This window comes from Lissotriton helveticus, chromosome 1_1 (genome assembly GCF_964261635.1).
Source record: "Lissotriton helveticus chromosome 1_1, aLisHel1.1, whole genome shotgun sequence".
NCBI lineage: Eukaryota > Metazoa > Chordata > Amphibia > Caudata > Salamandridae > Lissotriton > Lissotriton helveticus.
Window position 1 is genome coordinate 655546861 of NC_136057.1, and position 27493 is coordinate 655574353.

The 27493-nt window shown below is 43.7% G+C and overlaps 1 protein-coding gene and 1 long non-coding RNA gene across 2 annotated transcripts in view; one reads left to right on the forward strand and one right to left on the reverse strand.

The window, feature by feature from the left end:
- The window catches only part of LOC144815422 (uncharacterized), a 210661-nt gene extending 189105 nt beyond the window's left edge, over positions 1 to 21556 (forward strand). Inside the window, exon 4 of the long non-coding RNA XR_013606923.1 lies at positions 20886 to 21556. This is a non-coding gene — a long non-coding RNA (uncharacterized LOC144815422). The remainder of the gene's footprint in view (positions 1 to 20885) is intronic.
- PCLO (piccolo presynaptic cytomatrix protein) overlaps positions 1 to 27493 on the reverse strand; it is a 1621199-nt gene that overhangs the window by 410738 nt on the left and 1182968 nt on the right. The window lies entirely within an intron of this gene.

The following is a 27493-nucleotide window of genomic DNA, read 5'->3' on the forward strand; positions in this document are numbered from 1 at the left end:
TTATGACTATGAAGGCGTGGAGATCAGACCTCATAACAATTCCATATCGTGTTGCTCCTGAAACTTCAGCACTCTCCGTGCAGACATGGTTTATTAAACAAAACTGATATCAGAGCAATAACATATTATTCTCACATACACCACGGCAAACCACTAGGTTGAAAGCTAAGTCAACAATTAAGGGTCGTGTGCAGAAGTTGCAAGAAAGGAAAAATGGCGTTTAAATCTCAAATGTACCTATGCTAACTTAACACGATATAAGGATATATAGGAGCTATACAACACCCCCCCATGATCCGAGAACGGACTAAATAAGATAACAGAAGTGCCATCACATGAGAGCAGAATCCAACAAGAAACGAGCATGAATAAAAATTCAATTATAAAAACTAATGCTAAAAAATAGCCCACAAATATAATGTGGCTCAAGCCAATAGGCAAGCAAAAAATAAAATGTCTTGACCAAAAGTCAATAAAATCCAGGAAATGATGCTATCAATCAGCATGTCAATTTGAGGCAGTGTCTATGATAAGACTGTATATGAAAAGTAAGCTGCAACAGCCTCCAGGAGGAAGTCACTGTCCTCATCCAAAAACAGTTCAGCCATCCAATTTAAAAGATGAAAGGAACATACGTGATCTCCCAGCACCGGATCCTCTATAACCATCAGAGGACAGCTCGGTGGGTTTTCAAGAAAACTTCGTTCCAAGAAATTTTGCGCTGCCGACAACACATCCCAGGGACCCATTAGTCCATGTGCCACCGCCAAGGCCATAATCCTTTCGTCAGAACAAACCAACTCGTGAGCAATGATAGGACTCATCAGTTGATCAAAATCGATGTCAGAAGATATTGGTCCGCAGAGACACAAATCAATGGCCCAAAGGAAATCACAGGTCAGGCAGCGAAATACAGGCTGGACACAGGTGAAATAGGAGAACCGAAAAGATAATCCAAACGCCGTGCTTAGAGTCGCCAACGGCAGTGTGCCATAATAATCAAGCATGCGGTTGCGAAACCGCGTCAGTAGCAGCTGAGCGTGGTCTTGCACAGGAAGGGCATCCATATTTAAAAAGGCAGAAAACCACCAATGCGCCAGCCGCTAATGCAAGTAAAAACGGGAACCCTCCAAATAAGGATGAAAAAATAGAATGGAAGAAGGCAGGGATGACTCCAAAAATCTTCTCAAAGGAAGTCACGAGACCACCGCTAACAACTTTAAAAAAATGTGCTAGGCCCGTTGTGGAGGATGCGTTAAAGATAGAACGAACCATGGCTCCGAAATGCAAAGGCAAATCAGTATTTAAAAGAGCCTGAACCTCCGTACGGGTATTAGCAATGTGAAGCACGAAAGTTTCACGGGCCGAGCTCAAGGCCACCTCTTTCTGGGACAATAGAGCTCTTATTCTAGCCATGCCGCTGAATTCTGCTCCCAAGGTCGGTATCTGTGGCCAAATGGAAGACTCCCTATGTTCACGTGTGGGAGGATAAAGAACATTTCTGCAGCAAATAACTCGCTCACTAACTGTTACTATGAAAGCTATACCTTTAATTAAACCACAACAGTTTTCATTATTGAGCATTAAATAACTACCATTCTCTAACAATTTAAACGTGGGGATGATAGCAGGAACTGGCGTGCCCTGTAAAACGCAAGCCATATCCGGTCGGTCCTTGTTACATGAACCGTGTAACTGTATGTGTCTGCACATTAAAGAATGATCTGGCGTCTCAGTACACTCATCCCCTGTTAGATAAACTTCTTGTTCATCCTTGAAACATCTGTATGTGTATGGGAGTGACCAGACCTCATGAAGAAAACCGCTACCTAAGGGTTCAAAATGACCTATTGGCACATATTTCATACAATTTGAAAACTTATATAAAGCAAAAGGCAGTGTTATTAAACCGTGGATAAGCCACGTAGCAGCAGTGGCCTCTGCCACAGAAAAAGGCAAAGATTCCAACCTTTCAATATGTAGCATAGAAAAGGAAGCATCACGCATTGAAAGCAAGCGTTGTTTGTCTGTCAAATTAAACGGTGCAAATAAAGAGGAAACGTTCATGTATCCCCAGGGAACTTTACCCATTTTCAGAGTCTGAAGTGTCCATGCAAACTGCATGATTGACCGTAATTGATTTTGACCATGGTATAAAACTGACACTTCATCATGCACAATATCAACAACAGACGACACAATATTATCTAATGTGTAAATTCTAGAGGAAAGCACGTTAATGCTATTGTCAACAACTGCAAGCACTTTCTCAAGATTCGCCTGATCAATAGCCCTAAGGCGTGAAGCAGCCTCAATCTGTGACAGTTTCCAAATTTCATTGTAAACCCCATATAACCACCTCTTCGACCTGCCACTAGCTGGGCCTTTAATGAAATCATTCAAATCCACGTCTGCATTCAGTTTGGAAAGGTGATACTTAACCGCAGGTAAAGTTGAATGTTTCAGCCAAGCTTGACACAACTTGCCCACAGAGTAAGAGGTGACAGTATGACTCAAATCAAACCGGGGACCAGATCTAACAGTCTTAAAACCGTCAGTTATATTGAAAAACCTTTTTTGGCAAGAATCAGCACTACGGTGCCAAAGCAGCCAACCCTTGGGATTCATACTGGAAATGTTAAAGGAGGAATTAAGAAGCAGAGCCTGTATATCCTTAATGGACAATTGAGTAAAATTACTCCAATCCTCATATTCCTCCAACTCCGGGAAAGACGGGGTGTTTAACCTTTTAGATGTAGCCAATCCAAAGCATGTGGTCTGGGAAATGGTTTCATTTAAAAACAACATATGATTCGGGATGAGACATGCACGGTGCAAAGCCTCAGTGCCTCGTACCTGCCAGGCCCTTGAACCCCAAACCGATTTAAGGTCTATTGTTTCCTTCCATAACTCATAGCCCCCAGTAACTAATTGATCTAGGAAGGCCTTCGAATACAACAATTTTGTATCGGTAAGTCTAACCTTGGACAGTGGCTGTTTTTGAAATTTAAAATAAAAGGACTCGGGATTGGACTGATTAAAGTCAGTGAAATAAGTATACTTTTTAAGAAACGTTTCTGAACTCCCTTGTGTAGGTGCCGGGCAATGTTCCCACTGAGTAAAATTAACAGCATCCCTTCGGGAAGATGTTTTGTGTAAGAAGTGATTGCCATAATGTTGGTAACAGAACAATTCACCATAATTAGCAGATTCTAAATATAAATCCTCAGCATCAAAAGCAGCATAGTATTTCAAATCAGAAAACAAACTTTCCACAGCATTAACATCCCAATCATCAGAACAAATGTTTTGTTTCACCACATCCCCCATATTCACTCTAAGTACATTAGGAACATTAACGACTTCCGTTGGGCCATGAATCTGAAAACGAACTGCATCCCACGCGATTCCATCCAGAACTGGCCATGCTGTGATGTTAACCAAAGTCAAGTCTCTTTTTAATCTGTGTGTAGAATGTGAAGAGGAAAGTGGGGCCAAAGTTCCATTTAAATGAGTAATGCAAGTTCTCTCCTCGACATAGTGTCCATTCATAATTCGAAAAAAATAAAACACAAAACCAATTGACATAAAAAGGTAAACCGAAAAAAGGACCAGCCAAATGTATATCCAAGGAGGTATCAAAAAATGTTTTTTAAACAGGCTAGCATATACTGCAATTTTAGAGGGTTTTTTCGAGGCAAGGGAAGCAGAGTCAAACGAAAATCTGGATTCCGTGGCTAAACGAGCTTGTAGGTCAGGCATGGACAAATCAGTGGGGTATGTATAGTCCAATTCATCAACGTTAGTTCCGGGTAAATTATTTAATAATGGACTGGAAACAGCAGGTAATTCGATGGCCACTTCAGGTGCAATATTAGAAGCAGTGGGCATGATTGAATTTCTCACAATGGAAGGACAGGAAACAGCTGGTGTCATGCTAAGAAGAATCGGCCACTCTGTGTATCTTGACATTGTCAATAGAAATAAACCTGTTTTCCTTACGACCTGGAAGTGGTGGTAAAATGACTGTTCTTGTGCCCTTCACTCCAAGCACTGGGACCGGAGCTCGATAGGAGGGACCAAACTCTTTCTTGTTGTCGATCTTCTCTCGAACCAGTTCTCCAACTTGGGGTAGCCAGCCAACTACCGGGATCTGCAACGCATCATCCGATGTGGAGGGCAAATGTTCCTTTGCAAGACTGTCTCTGGTCTTTTGTAGATTCTGTAAAACATTGCAATGTTCATCTGCGTCAAAGGAAGTGGCGCGAACCACAGAGTCTAGACCGTCAAGGTCAGGGACGTACATCTTGATGCCAAAGAGCATTTCGTATGGGGTCCGCCCACCCAGAGACCTTCTAGGGAGATTATTAAGAGCACGCTGCACGCCATAGAGGTGAGCCAGCCAGTTTCTGCCAGTGCCTATAACTCGGGCTGTCAAAGATTGCTTTAAATCACGGTTCATTCGTTCAACTACACTATTACCCTCAGGTCTGTAGGGTGACGAAAACTTGACTTGGACCCCCAACGAAGTCATGGCATCCTTATACGCCTTAGAGGCGAAAGCCGGACCCTGATCCGAATGGAAGGTACCACAGGCAAAAATCCCTATAAAGATACGCAAATCTCTAATGACAGTCCGTGAATCAGCGCTGCGATGTGGCCATACCCACACAAAGCGTGTGCATGAGTCAACTGCTACTAAGATGTACTTATACGCAGTATCAGATGAAAATGGACCGCAGTGATCTAAATAAACACAGCCTAGTGGTTTATTAGAAATGTACAACTGAGTCTGTGGCGGACGCGTAGCAGTTGAAGGTTTAATCTGCTGGCATATGTCACAAAGAAGGACATAATCACGCGTCTGTTTGTACAGTCCCCGCCACCAGAAACGTTGTTGTAGTTGCGTTACAGTGGCTGAGACGCCCGCATGCGCAGACGCCACACCTTCATGAGCCGCTGTAATCAAGTCTGTTCTGCGATCCGAGTTGGGAATCAGCCGTTCCCCAACATCAGGAATTGTCACAAAAGGAACCTTTTCGGGACTTAAGTGGTATTTATACTTCGAAGGGAATCCCGCAGGATGTTTACTTCCCTTCTCAGAGGCAGCAATCGCTGCCAAGATGTCGCTATCAATCTTGGTTTTAGACCTAGTAACTGCTGCAACTAAGTATGTAGATACTGCTGATTTCGCTGCTTCATCAGCAAGCGAGTTGCCAACAGCGTGAACTCCTACGCGCTGATGACCGAGAGTATGAATCACATAAACGAGTGGCAACATAGCCTTAAGCTCTGCTACTCGAACCCAGATCATTTTATGTTTTATTGTGCTACCCTTGGAATCATGAAAATCATTTTGAATCCAAAAGAACAAGTTCTCATTGTAAGACTGGACACAGTAGTAAGAATCACTTACAATTAGAGTAGTAACACTTGGATCTGCGTACTCCAAAGCTAGTAAGAGAGCACGAAGCTCTGCCAATTGTGCGGTGCAATCGCCCAGGGGCAACGTGTGCACTTCCCTGGAAATGAACTCATCATCCAACATAGCACCTACCACAATGGCGCATGCGGAAACGTAGGCATGTTTAGAGCCATGCGCAACCTGCGCCGACCCATCAGTGTAAATGATGCAATGGAAGTCCTCCAAAGGTCGCATAGCCAGAGGAGCAGGATGAACGAATTCATACTGCAAGTACTCTTGCGACCGTAAGGAGGCGTCAAAAATAAACATGACATCCGTGGATGACAATGACGCAGCCCACTGAATCCACCGAGGGTGCAAAGCTTTTGAATTCGGTACACTGGCTGTTGTGACTGCCTCCAAGTGAGGACAGGGTGTTACCACTAGCATGCGTTTACCCTGAGACAGTGCTCGTTCCTGAAGAATTGCCATCTGTACAGCAGTTAAAACCTTTTCCACTGTGGGAAACCGCATCTCAGCCGAAGTGTACAAGTGTGACTTGTAAGCAATAGGTACTGTGTCACCTTCATTAAAAGTGAGGTATGTGAAACCCACCGTCCCAGGAATTATTCTTATTACCAGGTTGGTGTGGTTATCACGAGTCAGTAAATATTTAGAAGCGAGCAGATCAGCCTGCAAGGACTGCAAAATGGCTGAATGCTCAGACAGCCAGCATGATTTTGAGAAAGTTGGTTGTATCAAAGCATACAAAGGCTTGATACGCTGGGCATATTCCGGAATGTAAGTTCTGCCGAAATTCAAAAAGCCCAGCAGAGACTGTAATTTTTTCAGTGTTGTAGGAGCGCGCAATTGTGCGCATTTCTCCAAGAAGTGAGGAGCCAAACCTCTACCTTCATTGTTCAGCTCATAGCCGAGGAACAACACCGTGTGTTCTGCAATGTGCGATTTTGCAAAATTAAATTTGTAACCCATATCAGCAAAGGTACAAATTATGGAATTCACTCGACACAGATGCATCCAAATCTCGTCGTCTGTGAGATAAATATCATCTACATAAGAACATGCATCTGGATCGATTCCCTCCAACAGAGTGACTATTCTGGAGGTGAAGACTCCAGGACTATTTTTGTAGCCCATTGGGAGTCGCCGGAAGCGTTTTTGCACCCCAGCGGACGTAAAACTTGTCCATTGGGAACTAAAGTCATCCAGTCTGTGGGCATAAAAACCATTGGAAATGTCAAGCGTTGTCTTGAAGCGCTTACGCACTAGACTATCCACTAGGGCAGAGCCGTGAGTATTCTGTACTGCACAGTTACGGCAATGCGAGTTCAAATGCCGGTAATCCAATACCAAACGATATGATCCGTCAGGTTTGGTCACAGTAAAAAGGGGATTATTCACTGGTGACACACACGTTTCAATAACTCCCTGATATTCCAATTGTTCAAGGATTTCTGCGACGGCTGCTTTAGCTTCACGCCGTATGGGATATTGAGGCTGAGGCTGCGGCTCAGACCGCAAAGGAATTTCGTGGCAAGGGGACAATTTGTCCCAACCACATTGGTTGCGGTAGAGAGCCGGTGCAAGAGCCCGAGCCCACTCTTCTGCAAAATGCTGCGCATGCTCAGTCGAGACAGTGTGCGCGAAACTGGGAAGGATTACCTCCTCCCCTCGCGGCGCTGCGAGCACAAAAGGTGGGGGCCAGTCAGCCTCGGAAAGCAAAATGTCGTACGTAGACGAAAGGTTCTCCCAAAACACCCCTCTGACAGTACGCTGTATGTCACCTTCAATTAACAGGACAATTTCAAAAAGTCTTTCAGGGGGAGCTAATCTCGTATCGGCTGTTTCTATTACAACAAACACTTCAGTCGCTGTCACCCTCAGTAGTGGACGGAGCGCCTCTCTGACTATGGTAATCTCCGCCGCGCTGTCCAGCAAGGTCAGAGCCCACGTCAGATTCCGAAGCCGCGTTCTCACTATCTGTGGCATATCTATGCGCTGTTAAGGCTGCGACTTTCTTTTTCGCAAACTGCAGGCGCTTAGGCGTAGAATCCTCCTGCTTCACTGCGCTGTCCGTCTGGCGGGACTGACCACGTCCTTGTTGGCCACCACATCCACGTCCACCCCCTCCTCCTCCACCGGTCTTCGGGGCCGATGTTTCCTGAAAGGAACGAGGAGAGCGTTGATCAGAACCCTGAAATCGATCAGGTGATTTAATCATCGCGCGGTCGCGCAAATCATAAACTTTTTCTGTCGGCGCAGGTGCTTGTACTGCAGGAAAAGAATCCTGAGTCTGTGTATTCTTCTTCCCCTGTGTCTGTTTCTTAGGCCAATTTTGTTTCTTGGACTTGGGCTGGACATCTGTCACTGCAGATTGTCCCTGAGGTTGTTTTTTCTCTTTTACTGGAAAATATTTCAGACCTCTACTTGTGCGGCCAATTGTCTTATAAGCGGCCACCACAATCTTTGCTAACTGGCGGGGTTTGTCGGCATCGGGCAGAGCAGCCAAAGCATTTGACACCTGAAAGTTTACTGCATCTCCTTTAACATTGGAGAGAATGAGATCACTCACAATCTCAAAAGAACCACACAGGCGCATACCCAATTCAACCGCTGCCTCTGGACCGTGATCATTCTGAACACGTCTAATGATTTCAGGCAGGGCAGTCATAGACGGGGTGCCGAAGCACCTTGTATAAACTGCCGCAAATGTTTTTCCCCAGCTTTCACAGTCAACAAGTTCAGGAGTTATATCCTTCGGTAGAGTAATCGTTAACATTCTATGTTTATCAGCAGGAGTAGAATTCGGAAAAACCGCCTCCAGTTGATCAAACTTCTCTGCTAGCCAGAATGGGAAGTCATCATTGTCAACTGGACGCGCACCAAAAACCGAATTAACCATCACTGGATTGAGACGCATTCCGCCTCGATCCACGGGAGCGGCCGCACCCCCCTGGGGACCACCAGGAAGATGTCGACCGATGTATTGCACTAAAGCATGAATCACGGAAATGGAAACAACATGTAGCCTGCGAATTTCTGCTAGGGTACAAGCTCCGTGATTCGGGTGCGGGGTAAAGCCACCCAACGCAGGCCAATTCGTACCTGGAATTGAGAGCGGACCTAACCTCGCTGCGGACAAAGAGTGGGGGAGGGCGCCATCAAACCAAACTCGATGCTGCCAATGATCAATAGGTATTTCCAATGCCCTGTACGGCGTATATTCAGCCGGGACATCCGAGGTGGTGTAGGAGTGGAACAAACCAGAATTAGCGTCCACAGCCGGAAACGTAACCCAAGAGTAAAACAACTCATAAGGAAACGCCGGATCTGCACATACCACGAAAATCACAGCCATCCCATCTACTGGGACCTGGTACGTCTGAAGATGGTTGCGTACCGCTACGCGACTATGCTGCGCAATAGCCACCGCCGCCATGACAACACTGGAAACAAGAACACACAAAGAATACTTTGTAGCACAACTGGGTAGTAATTCAAAGAAACCGTTTAAGAAAGAATCAAGCTTGAATAAAGACCTATTTCAAAAAATAGGTAGGTTTCACCGACACCCCGTTTTCCGGAAACGGATGTGAAGGGGTTAAGGCATGAACGATAAACTACTCGAGTGTCATGATATAAGACCACCGAAACCGTTGGGCGCCATGTTGCAGGGTTTCTGTACTCACACAGAACTGTGCACAGAGGAGTGGAACCTCGGCAAATTAGGGTGTCCCAAAACTTACCTTAGCAACCAACTCACCCCTTACCGAGCTAGCTACAGTGTCTCATTGGACATATCAAACTTCCAATGTTTAGACAAACCAGAACATGAACTTACAGTACCTCAGGGTACGTGGGACTCATGAACACTCTTTCGTTATATTATCATTACAAACCAGAACATGGAGTAAAGAAGACACATGTGCATTTGAAATGTTTATTTACTAATGCCGTCTTCTCAGGCGCAGTATCTTAGATAATACAAGTATACTTATTATCAGTAGCAAAATTATCAGCATAGTTACTAAGACATAAAAAGCGAATGGTGACAGCATGTTAACATGCTGTAATGAATAAGAGTTAACAACACTTATATCTCACCCTCCCTAACACATATATTATATTATTAGCTAAGAAGGTCTCTTTGGGTTGTTTTAGGGCGGGCCCATACCTTAGTGTCCTAGCATGAAGGAATCACATCAGCATACACCAGCTCTCTCTGCATGTGCACCGCATCAAGTGTGTTAACTATTCTCCTGCAAAGCAATATCAATCCCGCCTCAAGCCCAAGTTGGCAAAGGCTGCACTTGTGTTATGACTATGAAGGCGTGGAGATCAGACCTCATAACAATTCCATATCGTGTTGCTCCTGAAACTTCAGCACTCTCCGTGCAGACATGGTTTATTAAACAAAACTGATATCAGAGCAATAACATATTATTCTCACATACACCACGGCAAACCACTAGGTTGAAAGCTAAGTCAACAATTAAGGGTCGTGTGCAGAAGTTGCAAGAAAGGAAAAATGGCGTTTAAATCTCAAATGTACCTATGCTAACTTAACACGATATAAGGATATATAGGAGCTATACAACAATGAGTGATGTAATATCTGACATCATAAGCTGTGCATTGAGGAGGCGCGAGCTATAGTTAGTTCAGCTAACTATAACAGCTGAATTTCACAGGCTAATTCCTAACTATAACATCCCTGAAACCTTTCTGAAATAAATAAATAAATAAATAGCAGCAGAGATTTGCCTGTAATTGAGGCCCTTGAAGATCTGCGATTGGATAAGGATTCCGACACCAGTCGATTGAACACTGCTCAACGAGCCATCCAACAAGGAATAGAGCAGGAAAGGGACGAAAGTTTGTTTAAACCTATTTCAACCTTTGTGCCACAATCGCCATGGGACACTGTGGATGTGTTTACAGAGGCCATGAAAAATGACCTTATGCAATATATGAAAGCGGAGCACCAAACCGTAAGAAATAATATCACTAACCGCCAACGATTGGCCTTAAAAAACCTGATGAGTGACAAAACCCTTGTGATCAAGCCCTCCGACAAAGGGGAGAATGTGGTCGTAATGAGTAGAGACCAATATACTGGAGAAGCACTGAGGCAACTTGCAGATGGAAAATTTTATACTAAATGTACCACTGCTATATATCAACAAAGTATCACACAATACGAGACATTAATCCAGAAGTGGTACAGCCTTCAGATGCTGGGTAAAGATGAACATCTCTTTTTAAGGAACAACACCCCAATGATACCCACCTACTACCATCTCCCCAAGTTACACAAAAGTATGAACCACCCACCCGGCTGCCCCATCATCTCGTCCATTGGCAGTCTGACAGAAAATATGTCCCGCTTTGTGGATAACACTATGTTTCCCTTGGTGATAAAACTAGACTCCTATATTCAGGACACTAAGGACTTTTTAATCAAGACTCAGGAGCTAGTATGGAGTCCACAATATCTGTTGATGGTGCTGGATATTACCAGCTTATACACAAATATAGAACACAGGCATGGCCTGGAGGCAGTCAGATACTTTCTAGATCAGCGACAGATGAGATTTGCCAAACACAATGAAATGATTCTTGAATTCACTGAATTTTGTCTAACTCACAACATTTTTCTTTTTGAGGACCAACTATACATCCAAAGATCAGGTACGGCGATGGGCACCTGCTTCGCTCCCAGGTACGCGAACTTGTTCGTTGGCTGGTGGGAGGAGCAGGTGCCCAGGAGCTGTATGGTTGGACAAGATAGAGGGGAGGTAGTATGCTGGCACCGTTACATCGACGATTTATTTATCGTCTGGAACGGTGGGACAAACACGGCAGAAGAATTCCTCAGGGTACTTAATAACAATGACCTAAATCTGCATTTCTCAGGTTCAATAAGTCCGGTGGCACCGGAATACTTGGACCTGAGGGTGTTTGTCGAGGGGGACCATCTGCACACTGCCCTCTATAGGAAAGAAATTGCTGGTAATTCTACACTCTTTGCCAGCAGTAGCCATCCTCCCCAGCTTATAAGGAGCATTCCGTACGGAGAACTTCTTAGGCTCCGAAGGAATTGCTCAAAGGATTCAGACTTTGAGGCGGCTGCCTCAGAATGTTTGGCGAGCTTTTCTATTAGGGGCTATGGTAAAGAGCTTCTAGATACAACACTGAAGAAGGTCAGAAAGATAAAGCGGGTAACATTATTGACTACAGAGAATCGATGAGGTGGTCGTGAGAAAAGAGGAGTTGCCAATAAAGGGAAGTTCAGACTTATCACCCCGTACTCTTCAGGTGCCAATGACCTCAGAGCAATGCTACATAAAAACTGGCATATATTGCAGACGGATAACATTTTGAAGGAAGATCTGCCCACATATCCCCTACTAACATTCAGTAGAGCAAGATCATTAGGTGATATGTTGGTCTCCAGTCACTTGGAGAAACCTGTACCTAAAACCAACACCCTAAAAGAGATGATGGGTTTCTTCCCTGCGGGCGCTGTAAAGCCTGCGCCGGCAGCAGAAGAGTGCTGTCGGATACCATACCCGACACAGGGAGAACTTTTCCCATCAAGAGATTCATAACCTGCAGTTCCCAGTTTGTAGTGTACTGTTTGCTCTGCCCCTGTGGCCTTCGCTACATCGGCAGTACAATTAAGGAACTCAAACTGAGGATACTAGAGCATCTGCGGGCAATCGAGAAGGCGGATCCCGCCTATTCGGTCGCCTGGCACTTCGCTGAAGAGCATGGTAAGAATCGGGATAAACTCCAATTCTTTGGGTTGGACATTGCTCCACCCAATGTGAGAGGAGGCGACCGCCTAAGGAGACAGCGCAGATTAGAGTCAAGGTACATTATAGATCTCTCCACTAAATACCCTGGAGGACTCCACAGTGGGGAAGAAATGGTATCCCATTTAGGGAAGTGATAATATAATAAGTGGATTACTATGAGGGTAGGGATCCCTTCAAAGTAATATAATAGGGATCTTACCACTATCACGACCCGTCGTGCCAAGCCATTTGCCTTGCCTGAGGTCAGCCCTACATCTAATTACCATCTATGATGTTATTATAGGACATTGAAAATATTCATTCATAAGCAATGAAACTGTGATTTAAACTGAACCTTTTGCCCGAGAATTGCCCGAGACAAGCACATAGAAAAAATTTTCAGTCGAGCACACTGAATTTATTTATTGAATTAATTCAAGTAATCCAGATAATGTTGGCAGTAATGGCTCGAATACTTTGATTCAATCAATGTTGACTTGTGATGAATTGTGGTGTTATTTTTATTGCAGCAAATGTTATAATCATGAAAAGACATCTTGTACATAGGACATTAGCCGATTCACGGCTTTATTTCTGTCAAAATTGTGTGACAATATTGAAAGTAATATACCCCCCTCACATAGTTGTGACAAAGATAAGTGGGTGATATAACGCTTCTTAATGGTAAAATAATGTTTACAATGGACATTCCAAGATGGCGACCATGACTATGTCAGAGGAGATAGTCCTATGTTGATGTCTCTGATTGTGAGAAAACTTTATTAACGTGTTGACTTTGTGTCGGAAATGATACACTGACGAAGGCTCACGCCAAAACGCGTCTGTGCGGTTCTTTCCCCCAATAAACCCTACCGACTTCACAACCCCTCCTTGAGTGCTGCATCTTTTCTTTGGAACTGGGAAGAGTTTGAGCGCTATATATATATATATATATATATATATATATATATATATATATATATATATATATATATATATATATATATATATATATATATATATATATATATATATATTTCTGTTCAATTAGACATTTGAAATTGATGTCGGTGGTCTCCACTTCGATTACAGTAATATGATTTTTAATTTTGATGTAATTGTGCTTTCAATGTTTTAGGAACTGTAGATCAATTCATCTTGATGGTAAACAGTATGTCTGCCGATATTGTGATTATACGCATTTTGTGATAATTATTATGGAATCCGATACAGTACCAAAAGGCAGTATATTCACATCTATATATCTTGTTACTAGATTATTGTATAATCCCAGCATCTGAGCATCAGACATATTATTGCTATCAGAATGTGGTGTGTATTCAGCTAGGACTGGCCATGTTGCCCCCTCACTGCTGACTGGGCCCAGTCTCACATTTTATATAGTGTATGGGAGGGCGCCTTTAGATAATTTAGGTGTTCTTGGTAAGCGAAAGGAACTTCTATTGTCTCATATGGAGTGTATTCTTCTGTTATTTCATCCTTAGTGTATTCGTGAAGTACTCGTGTTGCAGCATCTGCAGCTGGGAATGTAGCACACAAATAAAACACCGTTGTTCTATATGCTTTGTGTGTCTCTACCACAAAGGAAACATCCCCACCATCTAGAGTGAGACCATTTTATAGTAGTTTCCAAGTGACTGCATATCTGCAGTTCTCAGAGATGTTTTGTGCCATGTATGCGAAAACGAATTACAAAATAGGCTTTCACATTGGGAATTAGATCCTTTCAAGCTAGGATATACCTATTCAGCTGAGGAGGATATTGCCTACCACCACAGAGATCTCTGGTTAAAAGGAGTATAGGGCTTTGTGAGAAGGCATGATTGAACTACTCAGTTGATCCATACAAAATAAGAACCCAACCAACGTTGTTGGTGCCAAGTTGTGTAGTTTCCACTAATCAGTAGGACCTGTGCATTTGTCTATAACATATACTTTGGGATGGTGCCAGACTGATTCCATGCACCACTGCAGGATATGTTGTCCCTTAGACCGGCTAGCTCACAGTGCCGCCATAAGCCTCCCTAAACCTAGACAGGAAGTGAACAGTTCTGGTAACTACTGAACATGACAATCGTGTTCCATCAGGAACCATGGTGACAAACCTAGAACCTTTCACTGATAGGCTTGTGCTCTCTTTTGCTCTGAATAATAAACAAATAATACACAGAAGGACATTTTCAATATTTATCGAACTGAAATGAAACTTGTACGGAGTATATGTGCTGCAATAAGCAATAGACAGAAGCAGATGAAAGTTATAAGAAGCGTACGGACAGTGGACAGAACGAAAAGTTCCACCATTGCGCTGAAACAATGAATATATGCAAGCATACAAAATAATAAAACAATCTGGTGTACTCTTACCATTCAGACCCTAACCTACCTGTCTATGGTGTATGTGTATGTTTTCCCAAGAACCCCTTTACTGGATGATCCAACCACATTACCTGGTGGGTAAGAATGTAGGACCCTGCCTTGGTCAAGAGCTAGACACCCTTCACGAAAATGTCAGTTAGCTGCTGGGTGAACGCATCAGCCTGTAGAGACCTCTGGATGTCAGCACAAGTGCCTCCTCTTTCTATACCCAGAAAAATATGTTTATTTAGAGAAAGCGGCATCCTCGCCTTGGGTTGAGATTGCGATCAGGCTGCCATTTTTGTGTGTTACAGATAGCTGTGTCACCATATGGATGAAGATTACAAACACATTTGCACAACGTACGTTAAGGCCTTGTAGATAATGTCAGGGCAATATGATAGTGTTCTTGCAAAGTTGATTTGAGTAAGCAAGACCAGTGTGTCCAAACAATTTACCCAAAATGTCACAAATGCAAATGTGTGTCAAAAGTGGATGTGACAAGTGAAGGCAACTTTAGGAAAAGCCCCATGGTAATGAACAATGGTAATGTTTCCTTCTAGGCCTAACTGGTACACATGACAATACATTTGTTGTATATATGTATTTGACATTTTTTTCTATGTCCTTTACTTCACTAGGAGTTTTAAGATTTACTTAAAATTTTTATTTCCCCTAAATTGATTTATTTCGATTTAATTGAATTGAGCTACATGTATAATTTCGCTATGTTGCCCAAACTATAGGTGAGTTTACCAGTTGACGTTGTAGTGTATGTCCGCTATCTGTGAATGTATGCCCTATGTGTTGGTTTGGCAATCATAAGAGCATAATCTTTGAAAAATAACATCCTTCTACGTTATATGACTAATATATGAATGAATTATATAATTTATCTTTATTTTAAAGCATGAAGTAATGTGGAATTTATGCACTTCTATATCTGTGATGTCAGAAGGCATGTGTGCTTATAAGACAGAAAGAAAATGGTGTTTCTTTGTTGTGGTCCAGCCTGTTTGGAGGGGCCAGAATGCATTAGGCGACTACTTTAAATAAACAAGAGTGCTTTGCAAAAGATTGGAGTGCCAGCACCCGTTTCTTTGAACAGAGTGAAGTGATATATATACATATATTAAATGAAAAAGCCAAAAGTTAAAGTATTGTGCACTAAGGAAACTATAACTTGCAGTCCCGACATGCACAGTTTTCTCATCAATAGTTTCATTGCAAATGTTGTGTTGTGTAGTTCCTACAAATCTATATAGGATATGCGCGTCTAGACAACATAAACTAAGGAATTTGGTGTCCAAACTGATTCCAGACACCCCCAAAGGATATGTCAGTCTGTAGACAAGCTAGCTCACAGTGCTACCATGAGCCCCCAAACGTTACCACGGATCAAATAGTTTCTGGCAACTATCGAACATGACAATGCTGAACCCTCAGGGATCGTGGAAACAGTACAGTACTTTTTGCTCAGTCACTCGTGCTCAATCGGTCTTAGAGAGATACACAGAATAAACGGGCGAGGATGTTTTCAATAAGCATTTATTGAACCAGCGTCATTCTAGTATAAAATACCTGTGCTGCAACACCCATTATACAGAAACTGGTATATATGATTATGTGCACCAACAGAGTAAATAAAAGGTAGAATTCTACCATGGTGCAAAAACAATGAATATATGCAGGCTTATAGATACATGGCAGTAATAATGAGTACTCCTAAGATGCAAACCCTAACTAGATGTACCTAAGGGTACCCAGCATTTCTGAAGGTGTATAGCCAAGAATCCCCCTAAGAAAGAGCCAACCTCATTACCTGATGGGAGAGAACAAGGGACCCCATCTTGATCTCGAGTTGGACGCCCCACAAGGGATGTCAGACCACTGTGAGCTGGAGTATCTGATAGCAGGGACTTCAGCGTCTCGTGGCAGCATGGACATTTTTCTCCTCTGGTTTGCCCAGTGAAGATGTGGGACTACTATACCCAAAAGGTACCCTCAGTGGTTCTACCTAGATGTTTCATGATACTGTGGGCCTGTCGACCAAGGATGACGATAGTGGTGACTCTAGTACAGAGTTGTTATGCAAAATACGGAAATCCTACTGTGATAATAAGAATCCTTATGCATTATAAATGAGGCTAGTTTTCGAAGACGACCCCACAACATTTATTCAGCACCTAACTAGGTAAAAGGTCAGTACCAGAGCTGTTATGTAGAGCAAGGTAGGACAAATGTAGGTAAAAGGTTGTGCAGCTTCTTAGGCCTATATTGGGGTACATTAGGACACATAACAGTTGCAGAGGTATTATCAATAATGTCATAAGTGATGGAATATGCAGAACAATTAGCAGTGCATGGAGAGGGCACACGCTATAGTTACTTTAAGGCATGTGCTAAAGTAACTTGAGATAACTATAACTGGTGAATTTCTGTGTTTTTTGAGTTTAACACCTTGGCTGCGGCGGGAATTCCGCTGCGGTGCTAGACATTCCAACCGCGGGTGTGGCTTGGATGACCCCTGGCCCTCGTGCGCACACACCCACCGTGACTCACGAAGGTCGGTGGCCATCATGAGCACGGAAGGGGTTAAATGTTATATTGTCACTAAAATTTTCACCTAAGTATTAGGGGTGGGCTGTACACTCTGCTCCACCAGAGGAGTTCGCAAAGTTTGGCCACTCCGCGCTCCGCTTGAGGTCATAGTTCAGCAAAAAGTCTACCATCCACTCGCTGTGCCACTAGATTCAAGCTAGCCTGGCTGATGAGGGGTAAAACTACGAAACCGGTGCCAGGATGCTTGTTTCTGGTCCAGGGAAGACCTAGCTTGGCAGTTCAGGTTGGATTGTTCTAATGAGGAGTAGGGTCAAGACTAATTTGCATATGGTTGGGTCCAAACTGGGGAGGCTTAGTGAGCAAAAGAACTATTAATTAAACCCAGCTCTCTTGACTGGGGGTGAGTAGTTGAAAACTGGCAGAACTCCGTCCATCATCGTGTTGTGTTTGCAGAGTTTACTGGTGCCCACCGCTAAAAGCTGAGGAGTGATTACAAATTGCCTGCAGCGTGCAGTCTGGTGTGAATCCAGATGTGGACCTCTTCACAATAGGAGAACCCCACAGGAGAGAATTGACTAGAATGTGCCTTTGATTGCAGGCACCAGCGTTATGCATGTATGAGCGAAGACATCGCAGATGCATGTTATTTATTTGTACCCTCGTCTTATGGACACATATTATGAAAAAATATTCGATGTTAAATGAGAAGGGCGCACTCAAGCCCCTTGAGTCAACTAATCACACTATCCATCATCTGTAATTAAAAAAACTGAATTTGTGCCTCACTCTTTTAGTCCTTTCTTTAAGATGGCTGTTTTATGCACTTGAGCATATTATTCAGGTGATTTTTGAAGGCATTCCGAGTACACGGGCATCCTTGCCTGGAAAAAAGAGTATATTCATGTTTTTACCTAAAGTGGAAGCCTAGCAAAGAATAAGATTATTTTTGTATGCTAGTCAAGGCACATGAAAAATGGGGCAGACGTGAGCCTTCCGGATGCGCAAATTTACTGAGTGGTTGACAGTTGTGTGAAAATAATAACATACTTAATGGGTTTTTGTTAAGAATTTTTTCTACCAGAAAATTTTCCAACAGGAAGTTTGAGTCATTTAATTGTTTGAGTACTTATTAGTTTTACAGTGAGGTGGAACAGCTCCACCAGGCGCATCTTCCTCCAGCCTTTTTGTTACATATACAATGAGGGATGTATACATGGACAAGAAGTGGGAAGATAGTCTACAAAATGCCTATAGTGAGACTAGAAGCGAGGCAGGCTAGGAGGGTGTCTATAATCGTCTCTCTTTAGGTGGTAGTATACCCAGGCCAAGCTGCATGCACTACAGCCAGCCTCTGTTTAGAGAGGTTGTGAAGGCAGAGAGGCCATTTGCATATCTTGCTGTGTAACTGCCCAAAGATCTCTGGATTTTTGACCCACATTTTGCATCGCTTATGACGGGGTGCTTACCCACCACTGGGTTGAATGTTCTAGTAGATTGGGAGCGGGGTCCCTGAGAATAGTTAGAGTGAAACGAAGGTCTCCTGTACCTTAGCGATGGGAGTCAGTTACTCACTGTTTGCTAAAAAAAATATTCCCTTCAAAAATGACATTCCTTAAACTTGTTACATTAACAGACTTGTGAACTTTGAATTTATGGAGATCTGGGCACTAAAGTGAAAATTAAAGGTAGGTCACACAAGAGCTGTCATTGCTGGCTCAGCTGGCATGCCGGGGAAAGACCAGGGCCTGCCACAAATTTGAGATGCTCCTAGTGATTGCATTACTTCAGGGGTAGGACTGCACAAGTGCTATAGACTTCAGTTCCTACGGTATCCCAGAGACAGACAGGGCCCTGCCTTGCCTTCCCATGATCATATAATAGCGACTTTGGTGGTAAGAACACTCATGATACGAGTTATATGGGAAACCTGCTCCTTCTGTGATAGTTGTCCTTTTGTTTGGAGTGATGCCTTTCATCACAATGAGATTGCGCACTGAACTGTAAGATGCAATTAATTCTACTGGTTATAACCAGCTACATATTTCTACTAGAGGTCTCATGCGCACTAATAATTTGGTTTTGTATACGTCAAAATATGGGCTGTGATGAGTTATAATTTGATCAGCATTCAGGGCGACGGACAGGTGGAACTATGCCCCTCGTGGAACTCCGCAAATTCTCGCAGAGATTTTAGGTAACTCTGCGGAATTCTGCCCACCCTTACTAAGTATAACTTTACTTTAATTTTTGTTTTTTTTAGTGAATTGCTATGGTTTTTAAAAAAGTAAAGTAATAGTTTATTATGATACATAAATCTCACCACCCACAGGCAGTCAAATCCATGCGACGCACAGCTGTGTATCGTGTGCTGTGCAGTACCTAATCTGTGGCGATGCCCTGCAACCAACCCCCGTGAGCAGCCAACCCCAAGCTGCACATGGCCTGCAGCTGTGCATAGCGTGAGGTTGTCCACAGGACCTTGCCTACATCCAGGTCCTGCATCCAACCTATTGGCATAGCCCCCCTCTCTAAGCCAATTCGAGCCCTGGGAACTCCATACCCGGGACCTTTTTATTTATAAAAGCAGGCACGTGGACACCCTCCCCAAGCCACAACATGCCCTGGAGACCCTATTCCCCGGGAACTTTAAGGTAACTCTTATTCACGAGACAATCGTGGACCCTGGGGCCACAACATATATGTGAATTGGAGCTAGGGTGCATGGCACCCTCCCGAAGCATTATTAAGCCCTGACGACCCAATGGGCAGAGCCAAATTTCAATCAAAAGAAGAGAGGGGCGCACAGCCTCCCTGATTGAGCTTTATTAGACCCTAGGGACCCCATCCCCTGGGGACGCACTTAATTTAAAGGGCAAAGGGCAGTGCAGCCCCCTCCCAGAGCCTACTGTGACCCTAGGGACCCCATCACATTGTTCCCAAAAGTAGCCATAATTTGCACCCCTGTGACGCACAGTCTTATCAATGATTATAGCATTTCAGGTGTGACTAGGGATTGTTAGACCTGTCAGGTGGTGTTCCCCAAATGTTTTTGCCTCCATGTTTTGTTGAATCTTTTTGTTGGCGGTAGGACTCTGAAAATATTGCCACTAATAACAAGTGCTAAAGTGCATATGCTTCTTCCCTAACCATGTCTTTAATTGGGGTATACCTGATTGACCTATTTAATTTACTTGTAAGTCCATTGTACGGTGCTATACCATATACTCGGGCCTGTAAGTTAAATGCTATTAGTGGGTTGTGGCACTGATTGTGCTACCCAACAGAAATAGCTTTCCAAACCTGTCTCAGGTCTGCCACAGCATTGCCTGTGTGCACAGTTTACTACCACTTCGACTTGGCATTTAAAATTGTTTGCCAAGTTATAAACTCTCCTTTTTTACATGCAAATTACCACTAAGGTAGGCCCTAGGTAGCTCTGAGGGCAGGATACTATGTAAGTAAAAGGTAGGACATTTGCTTATATGGTTTGCATGTCCTGGTATTGACAAAGGGCCTATTTCGTTTTTCACTACTGTGAGGTCTACTTCTCTCATAGATTAGCATTGGGAATTCCTCAATACACTTTTAATATGTAATTCCTAATCAGAGAGAAGTGGCTTTTTTATTCATATGCTTCATATGCTGGGAATAGTATTGATAAAGCTTTCTTACTGGTGAATTTAGATTTAACTTTACTATTTTATAAATGTCACTTTCAGAACTCAACTGAAGGAGAGCTGGACTCTGCCTTCACTTCAGTGATCTCCAAGGACTTGTTGGTTTGCCTCCTGTGGCTGGAGTCTCAGGGAAATCAAAGTCTCTGCCAGTGCTCCTGTGGCCCAGATGTCTGCAAAATTGATTTTGACCCATCTCCTGCCTGTGTGTATCAGAATCAGTGCATCAGCCCAATTGCTTAAGTAAAAGCGATACATCACATGAGAACAAGCGATTTGCCTCCTGAGATCGGTGCATCGGCCAGCGTATCGCCGCCACTGCAGTTTGGTAAGATCAACACATCCCTTTGACTGTGTGGCTGAATCCAGTGCATTGCTCTAAGCCTCTCTACTCCGGCATCTGTCTTCGGCACTGCTGCATCGCCTTTACTGAGTGGAGAAGATTCGCTCATCTCGTTGCTTGCAACCAGAAAAAGTACTTCCTTCCTTGGTGCCTCCGTGGGTCCTGTAGCCAGCCTGCACTTCCACGAGGTTGGTCCGAACTTTGATTTAGCTGCGGGCAAGCACAATATAAAGTAACCTTTTAGCACTACTAGCTTCTAAGCACTTTAACTGCATTTATTCTTCTATTCTATTCTATATCTTAACGTCTATACATTGGAGTTTTGTTGTTTTGGTCTTGTCTCGAACATAACAACCTATTTTTATAAATCTGAATGAAATCATTTTGTGATGTATTCATTGTATTACTCTATGTGTCACTCTGTGTATTGCACAAATGACTTGTGTTTGTGCAATACCATCTCATACTATAGTCATTGTTCACTAAGACTCTATACTTAGACCATTTTGATTTTTTGTTCTTTTTCTTGATTGGCCTTTTCATTTTCTTCCTATTCTGTCTCAATCTGGAGAAGCTACGCCTGCAACTGCATCTGCAACGGATGTTTTGGAGTTTGATCTGGGCAGGTTAGAGTCTTACACTGTGGCACAGATTAGGAGTGTTTGCACATATGTTCAGGTCACCTCTAGAGGCTTCAACCGGAAGGTGGAGCTGCAGAAAGCTTTAAGGCCCTGGGTGGATCCAGATGAGGAGCAGGAAATTTCAGAGTAGGAGGGCGGACTAATATTTGGAGTCTAAAATGGCCCTGGAACCTCCTATGGAGTAGGCCAACAATTTTCCAGGAGCAGCAGTGGTTACCGGAGAATAGAGCAGTGTCTCCTCAAAGAACCTGTCCCCAAAGCTGGCTGAGAGGAGGGAGGAAAGAAAAATAACGTTAGAGCTTGCCAAGTTTGAGCAGGCTTGTGAAGAAAGGAGGCTGGCCATGGAGTAGAAGAAACTTACTCATGAGCTCAACCTCTGAGAGCTGGATATCAAAGCCCTGCAAGTAGGATCCAGCAATTGTAATGGGGGCAAAGTACCTGCAGTGTCTTCACATGAGTGATTTCATATGTAGGGACAAAAGCCGTGCATGACAAGAGTGAAAGTTACAGTTACTTTAAGGTATGAGTTATAGTTATTTGGGATAACTATAACTGGTGAATTCAATAGTGTTGTTAATTTCAAATGGTATGCTTTACATTACATTACATACCTTTAACCTTTGGTTTTTTTTCATTGAATTTCCAAGGTATTTTTATGTAAAGTTAGATATTCTTACCATTCCTAACTATAATGTCACTTTAGACTTAGTTTTTTCGGTGAATTATTATGTTTTTTTAACAAACAGTAAGATGTCCATTGTAATGCATGGCAGGGGCTGGACCACGGTCCTGGCCTGGCATGTTCTGTAATGCTGCTCATGCCCATGCTTGCTGCCCTTGACCATCTTCCTCCTTGCACTCCATTGTCCAAGTCCAAAACTCTGCCCCCTCATTCAAGCCCTGTGTGGCCTGCCCTACACAGTAAACTTGCTGCCCCTATCCATATCCTCCCTGCCCTCAGTTATCTGAGTCTATGCACCTGCCCCTCCCTCCTGCTGTGCAAGGTCCGAGGTGCTGCCCACTCTCCTTGTTCCTCAAGTCTATGCCCTTGACATTGCCCTCCTGCTTAGCCTCTGTGCAAAGCATACTGCTCCTACCCTCCTTATCTGCCCTCTGATATATCTGTGCATGTTCCTGGTCCCTCCCTTTTGCCCACTATGTTCTATGGAGCTGCCATTACCCTTCCAGCCTGCTCAGCACGGTCAGATGGCTGCCATCTCTACCTCACCCTGCCTTCCTTTGTCCGAGTTAATGCCCCTATCCCCTACTTCCTGTCCTCCATGGTCCTCCATTTTGCTGCCACTCTTTTGCCCTTCATGCTGTGTTGTGCTACAACTGCTGCTCCTCCTGCCTGCCCTCTGTGGTCTGTTGTGAAGCCCCTTCCCCTACCCTCTCTTGTCTGTATCCAGCGTATAACCCTCCCTTCTGCCCTCCATGGTCATTTGTGCTTCCCCCTGCCACAACTCTCTTGCCCACCATGACTGTTGTGCTGCCACTAAAACTCCTGCCTGCCAAGCATGCTGTTTTGTGTTTCCACTGCCCCTCCAACCTTTCCTCCATTGTCCAATTGTAAACAATTTTAGTTTCCCTGCTGCCCTCCATGGTTTGTTGTGCTTCCAGGGTCTAATCTACCTGCCCTGCATGACCAGCTTGCAGGTCATGCCCTGCCCCCTTGCCCGCTGCCCTCTGTTATCCATATGAAGGCCCCTACCCCCTCCCTCCTGCCTGCTATGGTCTTTTGGTGTGCCCCTGCCCCCTCACTCCTGCCCTTTATGGTCCGGTGTGCTGCAACTGCCCCTTCTGTCTGTCCAGTATGGTCAGCTTGCTGTCCTTGCCTCTTTACCCTCCGCCCACCATGTGCATTGCCCTGTGCCCTCCTTATTCCTTATGGTCTGCTGTGCTGCACTGCCCTCCTGCTTGCCCTATGCGGTGGAATGTACTACTGCAGCCCTTGGTGCCTGCCCTGTAAGGTGAGCTTGGTGTACCGGCCCACCTCTGTCCTGCACTCTATTGTCTAAGTTGATGTCTGTAGCCTATTCATCCTGCCCTCCATAATCCAATGTACCATGCATGCCAATTTTTGAACTTGTTCAGAGGGAAAGATTTTGAAATAAAATAAATCAGAGGAGTTGAGTTTCCCCATTGACTTCCGTTAAAAAGGAAGAGGATTTAGGTGAGGGAACGCTAAAATAAAGCACTTTTGGGCTTAAAAACATTGGGAGTCTCCAGCCTGAACGGGGTCTGTTGACAAGTATGGTTGTACTGCCACTGCCTCTCCCTTCTGACTTTATTGGTCTGTTGTGGTCTCTCTTGCCTGGCCTGCATGGTTCGTTTGTTGACCCTGCCCCCCTTGCCCCTGCCCTCCATTGTCCTTTGTGCCTCCACTTCCCGCCCACCTGCCCAGCGTGGTCAACGTGCTCCCTCTGCCCTCTACTCCCTGCCCTCAATTGTCCAAGTCCATGCCCCTGATCTCTGTCTGCCCACAGTGCTCAAATGAACAACTAGGTTGCTAACATTCTAATGTATTACAAAAGTGTGACACAGCCTGATGTCATCTTGATGGAATCAAAACTGTAAAACCTAAAGCATTTCCTTTGGTTAGTGCTCTAGAAAACTAAAATGAGGAGACATCTTCTGAGTTCTCAATTAGCAACAAACCTCATTTAAATTATTTGCTATCTTAATATTTTTCTATCCAGTTGATCACTTAATTATGTTTTGCAGAGAGAATGAGGTGTTATGGCCAGAGTTGCCAACTTTTCAAGGGGGAACTAGGTTCAAGTTTCAGCGTTGGTCCAACAGCCAGTGATTCTGAGCAAATCACGTAACTCCATGTGCCTAAAACCGAAAAGAATGTATAATGGAACTAATGCTTAAGTAAAACAACTCTGTGCTATATAAATCTGCAAAAATAAAACAATTTGCATTTTGCACACTTCTCTCATTGGGCTATACTTTGGGTTATGTGTGGGCACATTTTGGCTACTTTTTCTGTGGTGATTAACTGAAAGATTGTTTTGTTAGGAAGTTCTCTAATTTCCTCATTTACTGCAGTATCCTCAGTAGAAAATGCTTTCAGTTTTCCACTTTGATTCCATTAAGACAGTGTTCAGATGTGCCACACATTTGTAATAAATTCAGAATTTAGCCCTCTGGTTGCTCATTAGAACACTGTGGCAACGCTGCTGATCATCAGGGAGTTAACTGCCAGTCTGCTACTGGTGTTGAAAGTGCATGTTTTAGTCTGCATGTCAGAATGTTTTAATTAAATATTAGACAATTATATTTGAGAACTTACTTAAAATGTGTCAAAATTTTGCTTTCAACAGCACTAACCATAATGTCTATATCAAAATTAACCCCCTCATTTTGCTCCTTTCGAAATATCATATTTTCAGTTTTAACCATTTGAGTCATTTAAGGTGGCTTTAGGACAGCCACACTTTTGTCATATGTAAAGCTATTAGCACTCTAGTGGTTGTTTAGAATACTCTGGAAGTGTTGCCAGATTGAGCTAGATCATGCACAATTGGGCTACATTTTTCCCAGTTGTGTGAGTAAACATTGTTTTGTGCAGTGGTGGAAAATGGTTTATTAGAAGGTACTTACCACTGATAATAAGGCCAGAACCACAATACAAGGTTCAGTCATGGTTTCAATAAATTAACCCCTTCCTCAACCCTTGGTAGCTGGCAAAGAGCAGGAAGGCTTCACTTATAAGACAGGGGGTAAAGCATTTAAAAACATCAATAGATTAAATACGTAAGACACAACATAAAATAAAAATCCAACCTCAATTTATAAGAATAATTATATTTTTATGAATAAATAGACACCAAGAGGACAAAATCCAAATATAGGGTACCGGAGATATGTATTTTTAAAGAATAAAAGTAAAACTAGTGCTTAGAGGCAATCTGCGCTCTTGGGTTAAAATAGGTCATGCTGGACAGGGACAATGTCAAGAGTTGTTTACACTTAATTCCAGAAGTGTTTCATGATGCAGCAAAGTGTTCCACAGCACCCTCCAAGGCTTCAGCTGCTATGGTTTGACTGTTGAGGTCTGGGACTACAACTCCCACCATGCACCTAGTCCACTTTTAGAGCTTTTTCCAAAAGTTGGTCCAAATTTCTCCGGGTGTCTGGAACTTCTTTCAGATGGTCTCCTTGATGGTTCAAAGTGTTCACAACATCAGTCCAGGGGTCTAGAATCGCTGAGATGGTCTTTGGGATGTTGGGACTACAATTCCCACAACACACCTGCGCAAATCCTTAAAAGTTCACTGGACGCACTCCAGGATGGGGACTTCATGGTGGAGATGATGCAAGTGGTTTCTGCTAACGTGTAGCTTGCAGGTAGTCCACTCAATAATCTGTCTTGAAGCAAGACAATTCCTTAGGGCTAGGACTGGACAGAGTTTAAGGATTCCCACTACGCAGAACTCTGAAAAGTGACAAAAAAGTCTACTGCCCTCCGCAGAGTTCCGGAAGCAGTGGAGTGAGGTAAGTCATGCTGTTCGTGCTGATTTTTAGCGCTGGGTGTTTGCCTCGTGCTGTATAATCAGGACAAATAGCACCACATACGGCGCAAGAGTGAAAACTTATTTCTGCTGCTTGAGTAGATGTTGTACTTGAGTGACAGCTTCCTTAACATGAGCAGCAGGTTTCTCATCAGGAGCGGTAGTGACCTGCAGCGACAGCCCGCATTGTGAAATCTCACCAGTAGATGGTCTTGCGTTGGATTTTCCTCGCTCGTCAACTTAATGTTGGCGAGCCACTAGAGAAGTAAAACTCTGCTCTGCGCAACTCTTCTGAGTTTTTCAAAACTCCGCGCTTTATCTGGAGTACGGAGTGGGAAAAACTCTGCAAACTCCATGAGCAAATGGAGTTTACTGCTCAGGCCTACTAAGGGCTGCAGCCCCAGAATGTACAGCAGGTGCAGTCCTTCAAAGTGCAGATCTTTGAGGCTCATATTAGGTTTCCAACAGGGCAGTACTCTTTATCTGTGTAGTTTCAGGCAGCAGATCTGCGGACCTATTCAGCTCTCCCATATTTTTCCATTTCTGGGCATTAAGCAGGAGAGCATCCATGACCAATGGGATGCGGGGTGCCGCCCAGGTGTATGACTACTTCCTTCAACGTGTGGTATATTCTTATCCCAGAAAGCACTGTCCTCTCAAAATCCAACAAAAGAAAGTCTCTCCTTTAGGGTTAGATCAGGCTGAGCCAAACCACTGGTGTGGCTATGTTTCACTAACACACCCCTTCCAACTCCCAGTCTAATGTAATTACTGTGCAGCTGGGGGTGCAGGAGGTGGGTGTCATTTCATTCTCTCTTTGAAGACCAATTTGGCTCCCCCACAATCTTCCTGCCTTTTGGCTTCTGCAGCTAAAGTTCTCCACCAACAGGAAATCCATTGTGTACTGTGACAGGGCACTTCACACCTCATCATGCAGCTCCGGCTCATCCTCGCAAAAGCTGGCCAATCAGGCAAGGGTAGCTGGATTTTGGCTCACAGAAAAGACAGTTTAATAACTTAGTTTCTGTGATAATTATTATAGATCCAATGATAGCAAATAACTTGCTGGTTTTATCATAACTATCATTTTAACTCTTTGAATGACATTTGGAGCGCCTTCCCATCTGTATTTATACTTAAATAAAATAT